At 43.8% G+C, this 16,361-nt stretch overlaps 1 pseudogene; it reads left to right on the top strand.

Annotated features, from left to right (window-relative positions):
* The first annotated feature begins 6,633 nt into the window (after positions 1–6,633).
* Positions 6,634–6,713, top strand: LOC116834219 (U4 spliceosomal RNA; annotated as a pseudogene).
* The last annotated feature ends 9,648 nt before the right edge of the window (positions 6,714–16,361 follow it).

The raw sequence follows: 16,361 nt of genomic DNA, 5'->3' as shown, positions 1-16,361 counted from the left end.
TTGTACTACATTCAAAGCTTTCTTCAGCATCAATAACATTCTACATACCTTGATTTTCTTTTGGACAAGTTTGTTCAGACTAGAATGAATTCCCAATTGTAGCACAGTGGATCTCTGCTCCGGCCCTGAAGAGGTTAAAAACAGCTCAGGAAAGGGGTTGGGGCTGGAGCAAGCAGCCTTTTGAGCTGGGCTGATTGGGGAAGTGGCAACAGCTGGGGCCACGCCCCAAACTGAGCCACAGGTCCTTATAAAAGGGCAGAGAAGCCAGGAGCCAGAGGAGACTTTCTGTGTTTAGAGAGAGAAGGGCCTGGCTGCTGAGACAAGGTACCTAGCGTGGAGCAGGGCTGGGGAAAGGCAGCAGAGCTGGGGAGCTCCTGCCTGGAAAGCCCCAGGCTGCGGCCTAGAATTAGGCTAGGAGGTACTGGGGTTGCAGGGTGCAACCCAGGGGTAGGCCAAGGCAGCAGGTCCAAACCCCTTTTGCTGATGATGAGAGGCTAACACTGCTGTCTGCCCCAGGGTGTGGGGCTAGCTAATGACTGGGCAGTTGCCAAGACCCTGAGGCAAAGTGGGGATAGAGGGTGGGGGGTTCCTTGGGGAGGGGAAACCCCTAAGAGAAAGGGGTTACTGCCGGGGGGCAGTACCCCATGTAAAAGGGGCACTGGGGTCCAGGGAAGGACACGGGGCCAGAAGGCGGATCACCGGCCTGCAGAGGGTGCTCCATGCTGGAAGTGTGAGCTAATTCCCAAAGCAACCAGCAGGAGGCGCTGTGGGGGTGAGTCACGCCCGGTTACACCAATAAAGTAGCAATCTTTTAACATTTCACTGCAAATGTATTAAGTAATTGGCAGGAAGTGAGCTCCTGTAAAAACATGAGAGCAATGTGCAAAGAGACAGAAGGTTCCTTTTGCCAAATGAAGCATGGAACACCAGCAATGTGTATGAACATATTTACTCTGACGTTAGGGTAGACTTTTTGAACACAAGGATCTGCATTTGCTGATCAAACTTCATTAAGACAGCCTTCCTGGCTTATCCCTTAGTAACAACAAACATTCATAGCCACTGAGTCAATATTTTGAGGAAAATCAAAAGATAAAGTTTTCACCTATAATCATAAAACTTTACTTGTGCTATTCAGGGTCAATAAAAAGCTATTGGAATGTGGACAAAAATGGTGAGGATTGAGCTTTTATTCATTCTTTTTGGAAACTGATCTTTTCAGTTTCCAAAATTAAAGTAAGGAGAAGAAAAAAAGAGCCTTAAAAATGTTAATATTTTTTTAAAACTATATTTCAAGGCCTACGTCCTGCAAATTGTTCTATGCATGCAGAGTCTAGAATTTGTGTGAAGCCCTGTTGACTTTAGTGGGGTGGTGGTGTGTATGACCTGCATGCCCGCCTAGTCCTTCTGGCATGCTGACTCACCTTGGCTTATCCCAGTTTAGATCCCACCCCATCAGGCACCCTCTGCAGCATTTTAAAGGAAGGAAGGATGCTATTGCAATGGCAGCTAAGCCCCTTCTGAAATGCATACCAGGAGGTTATAATATGATAGTAATGACGACAATATTATAGCATTGAAAATTCTCTACATACTGCAGAGGTAAGCAAGTTAGTTTACATGGAAAATGATTATTTTTTTAACTAAAATAACAGAAATAAACATTTTCAGGATACAGTTTCCTGATTTAAGACTGGTGAAGATTATAAAGTGTTGGAAAGCAAGTAAATCCTGAAGAAAGGGTCTCTGCTTGTAGGAGCTACAACCTATAGCATTGGGGTTGGCAGATAGAATCTGTGAGAATGTGCCATCTCCTTAACAATGACAAATGGAAAAAACCGGCAAAACACTTACCAGGTGGAAAGAAGAGGGCTGTACTTAGCAGCCAGGAGCTGTAAAATGGTCACTTTAGGACAGCAGCTGCTTGCCGCTGATGCATTTAAAAGGCCTGCCCTCAGAAGGGTATGCTGGGGAAAAAATATCCTTTAAAAGCCAACCCTGCAGTGGGGAAGTTTAATAGGATCTCTGTGTTCAGTAGGGAATGGGCTTCATTGGTGTTGTCTATCATATTAGTCCATTGTCTGATATATTTGTGGCCTGTGTGGGTTTCTCATTGTTTTGCCCACTTGCATAGGAGAAACACAGCACTTCTACTGCTTTTGGCCTTAATGTGCATTAGTAGCACAGCTCTGGATTTGACCCAATGTATAGACTGTATTACATTTTAAAAAACAACAAACAAGCAAAATCCTACATTAAAAGAATAAGTCAAGCAATTCAAAGATAGGAAATGCCAGACTTAAGGTTGCTTGTACACACTTAATTCATGCCCCTTATTCATATGCATCATGATACAATCTTTAATTATATGTTCACCTACTGTTTTCCCCCCACACAGGACCCCTGCCTCGCTCATTGGTTGAGTAGTTTTCAATATTTCTTTTTATTCCTTATTTAAAATGTGGCCCCAGGCCTCATTTAACACACAATATCCAAACTCTGCACTGAATACAAAACTACTAGCTTCCTCATGAGTATTTTTGTGGGTACTCACACCACAGTTGATTAGGGCTTTCTAAATATTAATGAATTCATCTTCACAACATCCCTGTGGGACCTTTCACACTTACTGAGAGTAGGTGGTGGTATCAGTATTTTACAGCTGGGGAACTGAGTCACAAAGAGATTAAGGCCCAAATTGTCAAAAGTGTCCACTAATTTTTGAATGCCCAATTTGTATAAGGATAATTGCACTCTGTCGATAAAGATGAAAATATACTTTCTTCGGAGACTTAATTAAGGTCTAAGGACCTAGGTTTCCACAGTGAAGGGCTGTTACTGTAACTACTTAGCATGTTTCATTAACTTTATTAATATGCATCTATATTAACATAATTGTGCCATACTAGACTTTGAACCAGTATATAATATCTAGGAGACGCCAAAATCAAACAATGAAGACTAATGCTTTTACATTCAAGCCCTGCAGACAGCCCAGCCAAAGGCATAGTTACACTAGCAACCAAGACAGCTATGCAGGTTACCCTCTGCTTATGTTGCTTTCCTTAGAAAATTATTCACTGTCTAATAGATCTTATTTTGAGGAGTCTGAGTAGTTTGTCATTTTATGTATTTTAATTATTATATTTATACTGCCTTGCAATAAAAAATAGTTTCACAGAATGTGTTCCTGCACAACTCCCTTCATCACATTTCTCCAGAAACAAATATTTAGTATTTCCTGACTCAGATCTATAAGGACAGATTATCACTATTTCAATCTCAGATGCCTTTTCCAAAGATCAGTGCCATTCTTCAGAAAGGTCATGTGGTGCTGAAACATGGATAACCTTATGTAAGAAAATATTAAACACTGTTTTTTCTCTTGAATACTTGAGGCAAAGTGTATTTATTTCATGAAAATATGTGCATTCTTTGGACTACTGTGTTTTTGTTTTATTATGGACAAGCCACTTCATATTGAATAACATCCAGCACGCTCAGACTTTCTTTGAGGAAAAATTGAATCTGTTTTCAAAGCATGTTATTGCAAATGAAGTGTGTTGGATCTTTCTCCCCGTCTCATGTAATATAATGTTGTTTTATAGGTTAGAAAATAGATTAAATAAATACTATCAGGTTGAATAGTGCTTAATCAAATCAGCCCAAATGTCTAGTGTTTTTCTGAACTGCAATTAAACACCCTTTTTGAAAGAAGACTTTTACACTATGTGCAACTTAGGGATGAATAAGATCTGTGCAACCTCATTACACTTGTCCTTATCTGTGTCACTTGTTGCAAGATATAAGAAAATCAGAGACTATAGCCACTAAATGATTGATCTGGCATCTTAAAGAAGGAACCATTTCCTACAGGAACTCAGAGTACACTGATCAAGTGTCTTCAAAATAGCTATGAGACTAGGAGTACATCTATACTGCAATAAAAAAGCCACAACACTGAGTCTCAGACCCTGGGTCAGTTGGCTTGGGCTTGCAGGGCTCAGACTGCTGAGCTAAATATAGTGTAGACATTCACGCTTAGGCTGGGGCCCCGGCTCTGAGATCCACCCCACAGGTCTCAGAGCCCAGGCTCCAGACCAAGCCTACATGTCTACACTGCAACTTTTAGCCCTGCAGTGCAAGCCCCAAGATCCCAAAGCTGTTGACCCAGGCCATCCATAGTCATGCTGTGGGGCTTTTACTGCACTGTACATTTACCCTCTGTTAATTGAACTGGCATCATTTCCTACAGGAACTTAAAGGGTACACTGATTGTCTGCCCTGAAGTTAATGTGTTTGTATTTATTTATGTGTTTTATATAATGTGTGGGAAGGAGAAACCTAGAAAACAGTATTGCTGAAACAAACCTAGTGATAGCAGATAATACATTAGATATGTTGCAATGTAATATGGTTAAAGGACAGCATATGATTGTGGCTACATATTTAGAAGCATCAGTTGTGATTCGGTGAGGGGTTGTGGCTAGGCTGAATGTCTGGCTGTAGGTGAATGGTTAGTGATAGTGATAGGCTGTAGATTGCCCTTCACTCAATCATCCAGACTAATCAGTAACCAGAGAAATGCGTTAGTAGATTTGAAGTGAGATTATGAGAAGATTGAGGTGTACCCTATAAAAGACAAATAGTGGAAGGAGCAACAATTAAGGGGACTAGAGAGAAATTTTGGAGTGGCAGAGGGTAAAGGAAGGACAACTTTAAAAAATGAGAACAGACAGAGGAAAAAAAACGAGAATGGGAGACAGTGGGAAGGGATAGGAAGTGGGAGAGGAGGAAAGAGGGATATCACTGAAAATGAAACAGGAAAAGATACCAAAGACAGACAGACAAGACAAAAAGGTTGGATTAAGGAAGAAAATAAGGAGAAAACAAGTAAGAGACAGAATAGATTAACATTAAAAATACTTGATAACATTCAATTTTTTATTATGTTACAATAAAATTTGTGTAATGTTTGGTTATATAATACATAGAGATAAATATACTGGCATACATGGTACTGTATAATAGATATTGTTAACTGTGCCATAAAAATAATAAAGTCCATGCAAAAAGAATTTACAATATAAAGGCAAAAGCAGGAACCAATATCTATCTATCTATATTTGGCTAATATAGGCAAATCAGTGTTAGAGAGTTTCCTCCCTCTTGGCTGACTTTATTTCCTTATCTGTGTGTTGTAGTGTAGCCATAGCCATGTTGGTCCCAGGATATTAGTGAGACAAGGTGGGTGAGGTAATATATTTTATTGAACCAACTTCTGTTGGGGTGAGAGAGAAGCTTTCAAGCCACACAGAGCTCTTCAGGTCTGGTAAAGGTAAAGAGTCTCACGCTAAATTCAAGGAGGAACAGATTGTTTAGCATAAAGGGACCATTCAAGGTAGAGTGGCCCGTTAACACTTCTACAGTCTTAGGACAAAATGGGAGAGTTATTGGGTTACAGATTCTTGCAATAAGCCATAAATCCAGTGTCTCTGTTCAGTCCATGATTTTTAGTGTCTAGCAGCGTTATAAATTTAGCTTCCAGGCTCATCTTTTGAAACTGTTGTGCTGGCTTCCTTTGAGGATGAGAACTGATAGGTCAGAAATAGAGTGATCATTTTGTGAAAAGTGTTTTGTCTTATCTTTTTCCTGTGTGAGTCCATTTGAGAGCGTAGTGATTGTTTGGTTTCACACCCATAGTTCTTATTGGGGCATTTAATGCCCTGAATGCGATATACCCCACGTTGTGATAGGCATGTGCAGGATCCCTGAATCTTGAAAGGTGTGTTGTGAAGGGCGCTGATCACTCAAAGCACATCTTGACAGAACAACAGAGGCAAAACCTGCAGACTTATCTCCACTGTAAACCTTCACAATCTGCTTTGGAATTAACTATCTTGAGAAATTTTGTATCATCTGCAAATTTTTCTACCTCACTTTTTACCTCCTCTCCAGATCATTTATGAATATGTTGAATGGCACAGCTCCCAAAACAGATCCTAGGGGGACCTTGCTTTTTATTTCCCTTCACGCCACCCTTTGTTTATTATCTTAAGCAATTACTGATCCATGAGAGGACCTTCCCATGTCATTCCATGACCGCTTACTTTGTTTAAGAGCCTTTGGTGTGGGACCTTATCCTTCTATGTCATCTAACATTTCACATACTCAGTTATACATTTACTGAAACTTACATAATGTGTTTTTCATTCTATTATAAATCATTAACATTACATCTATCCTTTTACCATTCAACATTCATTGTCATGAACTATTATCATTAAATGAAAGAGACCTTCTATTTTTTATAATTTAGTAATATTCCATATTTTAATATCATAGTTAAATACACATGCATCATGCTAAATTATTCATGAATATAACCTTTATTTTTCTTATCTGAGCAGGAAAGTTATGGGGAACAAAGTGCCCTATTGACAACATATTCTTTTTTCCAAACATGGGTTTTTAAAGGACTTTTTGCTCAAAGTTTGGCCTTTATGTTTGTAAATTATTATAAATCCTTGTCAGCAATTTTACATTTTGAGGTGCTTATTCAGTTTAGGGCCCAAGTGTCCAGGTGTTCCACAACCATCAAGAAAAACATTTGAGCTCTGTTAGACTGTTTTTAACTTTGCGCAGTGGCAGTATCATAACCAATGAAGTTAATCTGAGGTGTGATTATTGCTAGTTGAAAACTTTTCCCAAGGGAAGTGGATGGCACTGAAAACCAGAATGGACAATCTTCAGTCAAAAAAAAGGGGGGGTTGTTTTTATATTTGATTTCACTAAATTCATTTGTAAACTGATTTAGGCCTGGTCTGCACTACAAAGTTAGGTAATAACAAGACATAAGCTGCCTTGAGTTGACCTAGTTGTACAAATGAGTACTCTCAAATTTGTCTCCCACCAGTGCAAGTGTCCCAGTATGGTGACGCAGTAACACCACCTGTCCAAATGGCATTGAGCCATGGTTGATATACTGAGGTTGACACAGTGTGAGTGTAGACACTACGTCACCTATATCGACCCTAATAATTTTCTAGCAGCTGTCCTACAATGTCCAACCCTGACCACTCTTGTGTCAGTTTTGAACGTCACTGGCAAGGAGTCCTGGACACCAGAAATATCTCTTTCCTGCTCCTTCTCCATCCCCCCACACATACTTCAAAACCCTGCATATTTTTGAAATTCCTTTTCTTGATTGCTCAGCTTGGTGAGCATACCTTGCAGCTCTCCCTTGTTCTATACATGGGCCCAGCTTACCTTGCCAGCTACAGGCTCCAGATAAATCCTGGCCTGAAGTAGACAGGAGATATTGACTCTCCTAGGGCTGTGGAGAGAAGAGACTGTGCAGACACAGCTACAGAGCAGCTGTAGAAATGTGCACATCTCTGATCAGATTGCCCAGGGAATGCAGTAGAAGGAGTATAACAGGGATCAGCAGCTTCACCATTTGAAAGCTAAGAAACTGCAGTAAACATACCAGAAAGCCAGGGAGGCCAACAGTCAATTGAGTCCCAGGCCACAGATCTGCTGATTTTACAGAGAGCTACATGCCAAACTTGCCAGAGACCCGACTACCATCTTGTAGACCACTGTGGATACCTCCAAGGAGCTCGAGATGTAGGCCCCTGCCATGAACAGTGAGGATGGGGAGGAGGAGGAGGATAGGGAACATGTGACTGGAGAATCCAACTATTCTGTGAGCCAGGACCTGTTTGAGAAGCCACTATAATCCAGTCAGTCCTGATAGTCAAACACAGCCAAGCTTGATGCAGATGAAGGAATCTCGGGTACATGTGTAAATGTATTTCCCATTACAATGATGCACACAGCTATCAACTTCTCATTAACAGGTGGTAGTGGCACAACAAAGAGAGGTAGAGTTGTTAATTGCTTTTCATTCCCCTGCAGAGTTAGGCAGTGGGGCCATGTGAAACAGTTTGTTAATGTACACTGAGATGTCCCTTGAATCCTCCTGAGAGATATCAGTGAAGCTTTCATGTAGATATTATAGAATCATAGAATATCAGGGTTGGAAGGGACCTCAGGAGGTCATCTAGTCCAACTCCCTGCCCAAAGCAGGACCAATCCCCAACTAAATCATCCCAGCCAGGGCTTTGTCAAGCCTGAGCTTAAAAACCTCTAAGGAAGGCGATTTCACCACCTCCCTAGGTAACCCATTCCAGTGCTTCACTGCTCCAGGCCAATGGGAGCTGCTGGAAGCAGTGACCTGTACGTCCCTCAGCCCACGCTGCTTCCAGCAGCTCCCATTGGGAGCCACGATTAGGCGAACCTGCAGAAGAGGCAGATAAACAAACCGGCCTGGCCTGCCAGGGACTTTCCCTGCACAACCAGCGGAACAAGCTTGGGAACCACTAGTATAGATCCATCCTCTTTGGAACCCCCTTTCAGGTAGTTGAAAGCAGCTATCAAATCCTCCCTCATTCTTCTCTTCTGCAAACTAAACAATCCCAGTTCCCTCAGCCTCTCCCCATAAGTCATTTGCTCCTGCCCCCTAATCATTTTTGTTGCCTTCTACTGGACTCTTTCCAATTTTTTCACATCCTTGTAGTGTCAGGCCCCAAACTGAACACAGTATTCCAGATGAGGCCTCACCAATGTAGAATAGAGAGGAATGATCACATCCCTCGATCTGCTGGCAATGCCCCTACTTATACAGCCCAAAATGCTGTTAGCCTTCTTTGCAATAAGGGCTCACTGTCGACTTATATCCAGCTTCTCATCCACTGTAAACCCTAGGTCCATTTCTGCAGAACTGCTGCCTAGCCATTCTGTCCCTAGTCTGTAGTACCTAGTCTGTAGTCTGAGGTACTCTGCAGTCCTCTCCCAAAGTTTCTAGGGATGGCAGCCTTATTTCTTCCTTCATGATAGCATACCTTCCCATGCCAGTCTGAGATAACTTCAGCAGGCACTATTGCAGTTAACAGGCTTGAGGTATATGGGCCCAGGAAGCTTCAGGATGCTTCAGCAGCTGTGCTTTCTGTGCCTTTGTTACTCTCCGGAGTGAGAGAGAAGCTCACATCACCATTTCCTGTGGAAAATGGTATCAGCATTCAGTACCATTGCCCTGTACTCTTCATTTCATGTTTGAGAATTCCCTCCTCATTTCCTCCCCCTGTGGTGGACCACACTCACCATGGCTGGTTCTGTGAGTGGTATCATGCACAGGGCCAACTACAGGTTTTTGCCACCCCAAGCAGCGGGGAAAAACAAAAAAGCTGTGGCTGTGATCGGCAGCAGCTCCTCTGCACCACTTTCTTCTTTGGTGGCAATTCAGTGGCAGGTATTTCCCTCTAAGAGGGACCAAGGGACCCGCCGCCGAATTGCTGTCGAAAAGCCCGACATGCTGCCCCTTCCCCTTCGCTGCCCCAAGCAGCTGCTTGCTGAACTGGTGCCTGGAGCCGGCCCTGGCCATGCAGAAGCACTCCAAAGCAGAAGTATCAATAACTGTGTCATGTTTAAAACTTTCAGGGAGCAAGGGAAGGGAGTTCAGAAGGTTCAATTTCACTTTCTATTGTGACTACATTGACAATGGGACCTCTGTGTGTTATCTGTAGCTGCTGCTGTTGTGGCCTTGAGGTGTTCCCTGTCCACATCTGCGGCACCTGAGCCAAATAAGGAGGAGAAAGAAGAAGACTTGGGGTGACATATTAAGTGAGATCCTGCAGCCCAGTGCTGCATTGGACTGGGAGAATAGGACCTGGAAGGTAACTATTGCATGGAGGGTGAAAGAGTAGATAGGAGAGGCCCAGGAGTCCCAGCAGGAAAAGGAGAGGGAGATTCACCAGCACATAACGAGGCTTCTATAGCAACAAACACAGATGCTGCTGGCTGTAGTGAACCTACTGGTTTGACAGTTATGGGCTTGTCTCCCTTTGCAGGTCATGGAGAACTCCATTATGTACCTCCCTATACCACCCCTCAACATTGAAAGTGACATCTGGGGCTGCATCCCTACCCCTAACACTCCATACAGGAGGTAGTAAAGACAGGCACAGCTTCACATACACTGACCTGTGAGAGCTACTGTTGTTGCATGTATAGCCTTAATGGACATGAACCATCTTTCCCCTTATGTTTTGTTCAATTAATGTATTAAGTTTTTAATGTATTTGCTTTTAAATTGCACACTTTTTTTGCACTGTTTTACTCAATAATATTCCATCTTTTGGAACATAATTCATCTTTTTTTAGTTCACAACATACCATGCAGAATGCCTTATGGTACTGGAAGCACCCACTTTCTTGCTATTCTACAGTGTAACAGAACTCACAGGACCAGTGACAGTGTAATAATCATAAACGAACGAAAGCCCCCCAAATTAATGAGTGCATTGAGAGTGTTCTACTCCTAGACATGCAACAAGTACCACACATGTCCTAACAGGCCCCAAAACTGCAGGGTCATGTACAACCCAGTCCACTACTACACATTTACTGTGGCTCATTGTTAAGAGCTCTTTCAAGGCTTCACTCAGCTGGATAGCTTCACATTGTCTAATAGTCCTTGTGTCTGACTGTTCAAACTCAGACAGATACTCCATCTCTACCCCAGTGGCAACTTTTCGCCCTTTACCTAACAGCAAGGCCAGCTTTAGGCCAATTTCGCCAATTCCCCCAAATCGGGCCCCGTGCCTAAGAGGGCCCCACACCCAGTGAGAATCCCTTCCCTGGCTAGAGGTGCCTTTTTAATTTTTACTCACCTGGCAGCGCTCCGGGTCTTTGGCAGCACTTCGGCGGTGGGTCCTTTTACTCACCTGGCGGCGGTGGGTCCTTCGGCAGTGGGTGCCGCCGAAGATCTGGAGCAAGTGAAGGATCCGCCGCCAAAGTGCTGCCGAAGATTCGAAGCACTGCCCGGTGAGTACAAGCCCCACATGTTTTTTTTGTGTTTTGTCTTCCCTGCCAGGGCCCCGTCAAAACTATTCGAATTGGGCCCTGCACTTCCTAAAGCTGGCCCCGCCTAACATATGCAGGACACAGCAGGCATCCATAACCACTGGGATATTTTTCTCAGAGACTTAATCCTGTGAATAAAAAATGCCAGCATCCCTTCAATCTACCAAAAGCACATTCAACGGTCATTCTGCATCCACTGAGCCAGTAGTTAAATTTTTCTTGGTGCTGTGAAAGTGACCAATGTATGGCTTCATGATCCAGGAGAGCAAGGGATAGACTGGATCCCTCAGGATCACTACTGGTAATGGTCCAGTTGAGAAAAGAAGTCTATGCTTTCAGCTTTCTAAACAGTCCTGTGGTCTTAAAGATATGAGCATCATGCACCTTTTCTGACCAGCCAACAACGACTCAGTGAATCATCTTTGGTGATCCATCAATGCTTGCACAACCATAGAAGAGAAGCTCTTTCTGTTGATATACTTTGAGGCAGGATGGGCTAGTGCCAAAATAGGGATATGTGTGCCATCTATTACTCCATCACAGTTTGGGATCCCCATTGCTGCAAATACATCCAATACGTCCTGTACATTGCCAAGAGAGACAGTCCTGTGTGGAAAGAGATGATTAAAGGCCGTGCACACTTTCATGACAATGGATTTGCCAATTCCAAAATGATTTTCCACTGACTGGTAGCAATCCAGCATTGCAAGTTTCCACAGTGTGATTGCCACTCACTTCTCCACTGTCAGTGCAGTTCTCATTCTGGTGTCCATGCTGTGGATGGCTGGGGCAAGTTCAGCACATAGACCCAGCCCTTTTGCGTCCAAAAGTTAAGCAGCCATAGCTCGTCTTCTCAAACCTATATTAAGATGTGACCCCACCAGTCATAGCTTGTTTCTCAGGCATAGAAGCAGCACTCCACCATCTGCAGCTGCTCTATGAACACCACCACCAACAAGTTAGAAATGGCTTTTGATATGTCCCACAGCAATTTGTGTTCCACAAAATCATAACGTTCCCTGCTGATACAGCTCTTCTGGAAGATCTGCAAATACAAGATGATCGTGTATCCTGAGCTTGCAATGCTCATGACAATAGCGCAGAGCTATGCAGATTCCAAACTTCTGTTAAAGATGGTGGACAGCAAGGAGGGCTGTATGGGTTGGTGGGATATTTTTTTAAAGAATGACAGTAATGGGATATGGGTAACAATACAATATGGAGACAGTTGGGAACTTGACCCCTTGCTCCCAGGCATACCTGCACAACTTGTTTCTGCCCCACCATGTATTTCCAACACTTTTGAAAACACACTGCACTGGACAGTGGCTAGTTGCACACTTGGATACTTACACATGGTGCACCGCGCTGTGCATTGATACAAGGAGTGCTGGTCAGTAAGCACAACGCCAGCACAAGGAACCAAATATGTATGTGCCCAAGGTGATATACTAACTGATGCAGCTTTATGCCAACATAGATTGCATTGGCCAAAGTTTGAAGTGTAGATATGCCCTTAATTAAATCAGGATAGTTTTCTTGTGTAGACAAAGCTATTGTCTTAATTTATCTTGCTGCACAGATGGGGCTTTTCCAGTACCTTAGGTACTGCTGATAATTCTCCATTAACTTTGAAGACATCCATTATTTTTCAAATTGTGACACCTCTTTTCAGACAATGAACATCAATTATCTTAATTGCTCATTAACTGAGTAATTTATGTTTCATTCAGAAGTTCCTGCAAAGGTTGTTATCTGGTCTGCATGACAAAATTCGGTTGGCTTAACTACATGGTTCAGTGCTATGAAAAATGTCACACCTTGTGTGATGTAGTAAAGCCAACCTATGCCCCAGGATAGATACCATTAGGTAAATGGAAGAATTCTTCCATGGATTTAACTAACACCTATTAAAGAGGTGGATTTACTACAATGCTGGAAGAACCCCTTCTGTCACTGTATCATGTGTCTACACTACAGTGGTGCCACTACAACTGTGCTGTTGTAGAATTTCTAGTGTAGACGTACCAAGTGACTGTTAGCTGAGAGATTCCTTTCCATTTTGTCTAGAACTTGCAAGAAGTCTTACCGATATATTGCTGACATTCCTCTTCATGGCTGTGAATATGCCAAGTGAGGTCAGCATTTCCTGCTGGACTGTGCATCTAGTTCTGCATGTATGTGCAATGGGGAGGAAGAAAGGGTACAAGGAGTCTTTCCCTTCCTGCCTTCTATGTCCATGTGCAGAGACCGGCCAATATGTTGGCACTTCCAGCCCGGCTATGCTACTAGAAATCCTTTAGGAGGAGGTAAAGGGCAAAGGCAAGGCCATTAATCTGCTCCACTCCGATCAGCAGAACTAGTTGGATGTGGTGTGACTGCACTCTCTTCTTTGTAAACAGATGACGGGAGAAGTAGTTGATGCTGGATATTCTCTCCAAATGCTCCCGGAGGCCTTGTGTCATGCCCGGGGCATGGGCGGGCTGACCTTGTGGTCTGAGTAGAAGTTGGGAGCCAGGCTGGGTCAGGTATCAAGAGGTCAGAGTCCAAGGCAGGCAAAATCAAAAGTCAGGAGGATGGCAGGGTCAAGTTACCAGGAGATCAGAGTCTGAGACAGGCCAGAGGGCAAACCCGGAGTCAGATGGCAGGAGGCAGGCAGAGTCAGGTTACCAGGAGATCAGGAACAGGTATTGCATGGGAAGCAGTCCTTAGCATTTCTATAGAAGCTGTGAACCAGTCAGGACCCCCAGTGTTCTGCCAATCAGATTCCAGGACTGGAGTCTTTTGTCCAGGTTTACCTTATTTTCTGGCAATTGTTAGCAGGTCACTGAGTGGCAGGTTGGAACTTACTAGTTCCTAAGAGTCCTGTGGACTGGCACACAAGACTTGAGGTCCCTAACACCTTGTTGTTCCTTCTTCAGGCACCATGCTTCCTGGCGCAGCCTCACAACATACGCTTCTCCACATATGTGCTGTGAGATGCTACATTTTGTGGATGAATTGTGGCTGACATTGAGACAAATAAAAAGCTGCAGTCAAGGTTTGGTTTAGTCAGTTAGGTTCCCTAAAATTGAGATCCTAAATTCATACTTGTGTTTGAATCAGTAGGAGCTTCTGGGCGCTCAGTACTTTTGAAAAATAGGTCATTTATTTTTCATATAAATAAGAATTTAGGAGCCTAACTTTAACTACGTATTTTTCAAAATCTTGGCCTATATGATATAAGTCTTGGTACCTGTTGCTCTTCTAGGCACACTGCAAGACCACTATATGCACTGGGTACAATTTTCTAAAACACCTAAGTGACTAAGTGACATTTTTTATTAAGACTTAGGCTCCTAATGTACTTAAGTGCTGTGGAAAATGTTAACCACTATCTTCCTTCTGATGGGTTTTTAGGTGAGTGTAGAGGTGCTGGCTGGGGCTCGACCCTTTCCGGGGCGGCGGGCAGCCACACCGGCTCACTGCACACAGCTGAGATTTGGTGAATTAGTCCGGTTGTGGGAGTCTTCCCTGGAAGCCCTTGTCGAGGCAGGAATAAGTACAGTTATGTTGGGGCTTTAGGTCAGGGTGGGGCAACAATGACTCAGGCCCTCAGGCAGAGGCTGAACAATAACGCTATAGCAATATAGACAGTAGTAAGCCTCAGCCCTAGGTCAGGCTGAGGCAATAATAAGTCAGGAGCTTAGGCCCTCAGGCAGAGGCTGAGCAGTAACAGTACGAACAGTGGTAAGCCCAGGCCCTAGGTCAGGGTGGGCAACAATGACTCAGGCCTTACACAGGGCTGAGCAGTAACAGTACAAAGCGCAGTGCACCCAAGCCCCTAGGTCAGGGTGGGGCAATAATGAGTCAGGAGCTCAGACCCTCAGACAGGGCTGAGCAGTAACAGTGGGCCCCAGCTGCTAAAAGGCCTGGGAGAGGGGGACGCTGGGTGGCAGGGGAGACACAGACTTTCCCACTTCACTGCATCCCAGCCCGGGGCCCTAGCAGTAGTAGAAGATCCGCTGCCGTGTCAGTGGGGATCTTGGCTGCAACACTCTGACATGGGCTGTGGCAGTGCTACAGCCAGACTAGGGTTGGCTGCCCCAGGGCTACTTCCTGACTCCCTGTCTTGTGGTACCGGAGTTATGGTGGTGTCCTCTGGGGGGTCCAGCATCATGGGTTCCTTGGGGTAGCGGGTGCAGGGCAGGTCTGGCAACTCACCCTGTGCCTGCTACCTGGAGGAGTCGGGACAGTCCTGGCGGGGACCTTAGGCCATGAGGGTTTCCCAGTTGCGGGCTAGGCTGGAGGCGTCTGGCCTCCCCGGTGGCTGGGCCTCCAGTGAGCTCTGAGGGCGAGCCTTTATACTTCTAGGTTGCTCCCTGACCCTCTGAGGGGCGGGCTCAGAGTTCCCTAGCTCTGCCCACCCTGGCCTCTGGATGGGCTTGTCCCTCTCCAGGATGGCAGGGAGCCACACCACCTCATACAGTGAGGCATATTCTCTGTTGGCACTGAGCCAAATCATAACGTTGTTTAATGATTGCAGATGCTCTAAGAAATTGTCCTGTTCAGCACAGTTGATCCATCAAAAAGAAAAAATATATTAGGAGCAGGGGTGAGTTAGGCTTTCTATGCTGTCTAACTCCTGATGCTAGTTACAATCTAGCTCTTACTGTGAATTTAAAACCTGCCAGAGTGCTGGATCTTGGCTTCTTTTGGTTCATGATCAGAGGTCAAAACAGTGAGATATGCCTATGTGGAAGCTGTGGATTTATTTACAGTGTGTTTGTAAAAAAGGCAGGGAACTGGAATTAGAAATAAGGAAATAGTAAAACAAACAAACTATAACTGATATGCACAAATGACAATATACAATCAGAGTTTCCAGCAGTGTTTAACAAGAAACAGTGACTGGAGAAAAGTTATAATTCAAGCTTTTTATTATTCTTTTGGATCTGGCTTCTTCTAAGAACAATTGGTGAGGATGTTATACAAAGATTGCCACCCTCTTTGTGGTATTTTTGTCACCGTTACTCCCTCTAACCAACACTGCATTGACGAGATTTTCTAATGGTCAAAAATAACCCTCAAAATTAGAGCAATCCTCTGTGTCTCCAATGAAGATTCTAAAGAAATTACAATGACAGTCATTTGAGGTAAGTTTTAGTTTTTAGGGAACCTGGGATGCAGGCAGAGCTAACTGCAGTTTCACTTGGCAGCTTCTATTTCCAAGTAAACACTGACATATTTTCTCCCCACTGGGAGAAGTAAACTATGGCCATGATATTATCGTCTTTGAATTTTCCTCTAGTCAACTAAAGAATGATTGAATGTGTTTGTTTAGTTAACATAGCAAAAAACAGGGTGGTCTTTGCCTGGACTTATGATCTTCCTTGATCTTTTCAACCCAAAAAAGTAATTTGTTTAGTTGACCATTCTTGCTTCCTTCCCATTTA

Source organism: Chelonoidis abingdonii, chromosome 1, assembly GCF_003597395.2.
Source record: "Chelonoidis abingdonii isolate Lonesome George chromosome 1, CheloAbing_2.0, whole genome shotgun sequence".
Taxonomy (NCBI): domain Eukaryota; kingdom Metazoa; phylum Chordata; order Testudines; family Testudinidae; genus Chelonoidis; species Chelonoidis abingdonii.
This window is presented reverse-complemented; position numbering and strand designations above follow the sequence as displayed.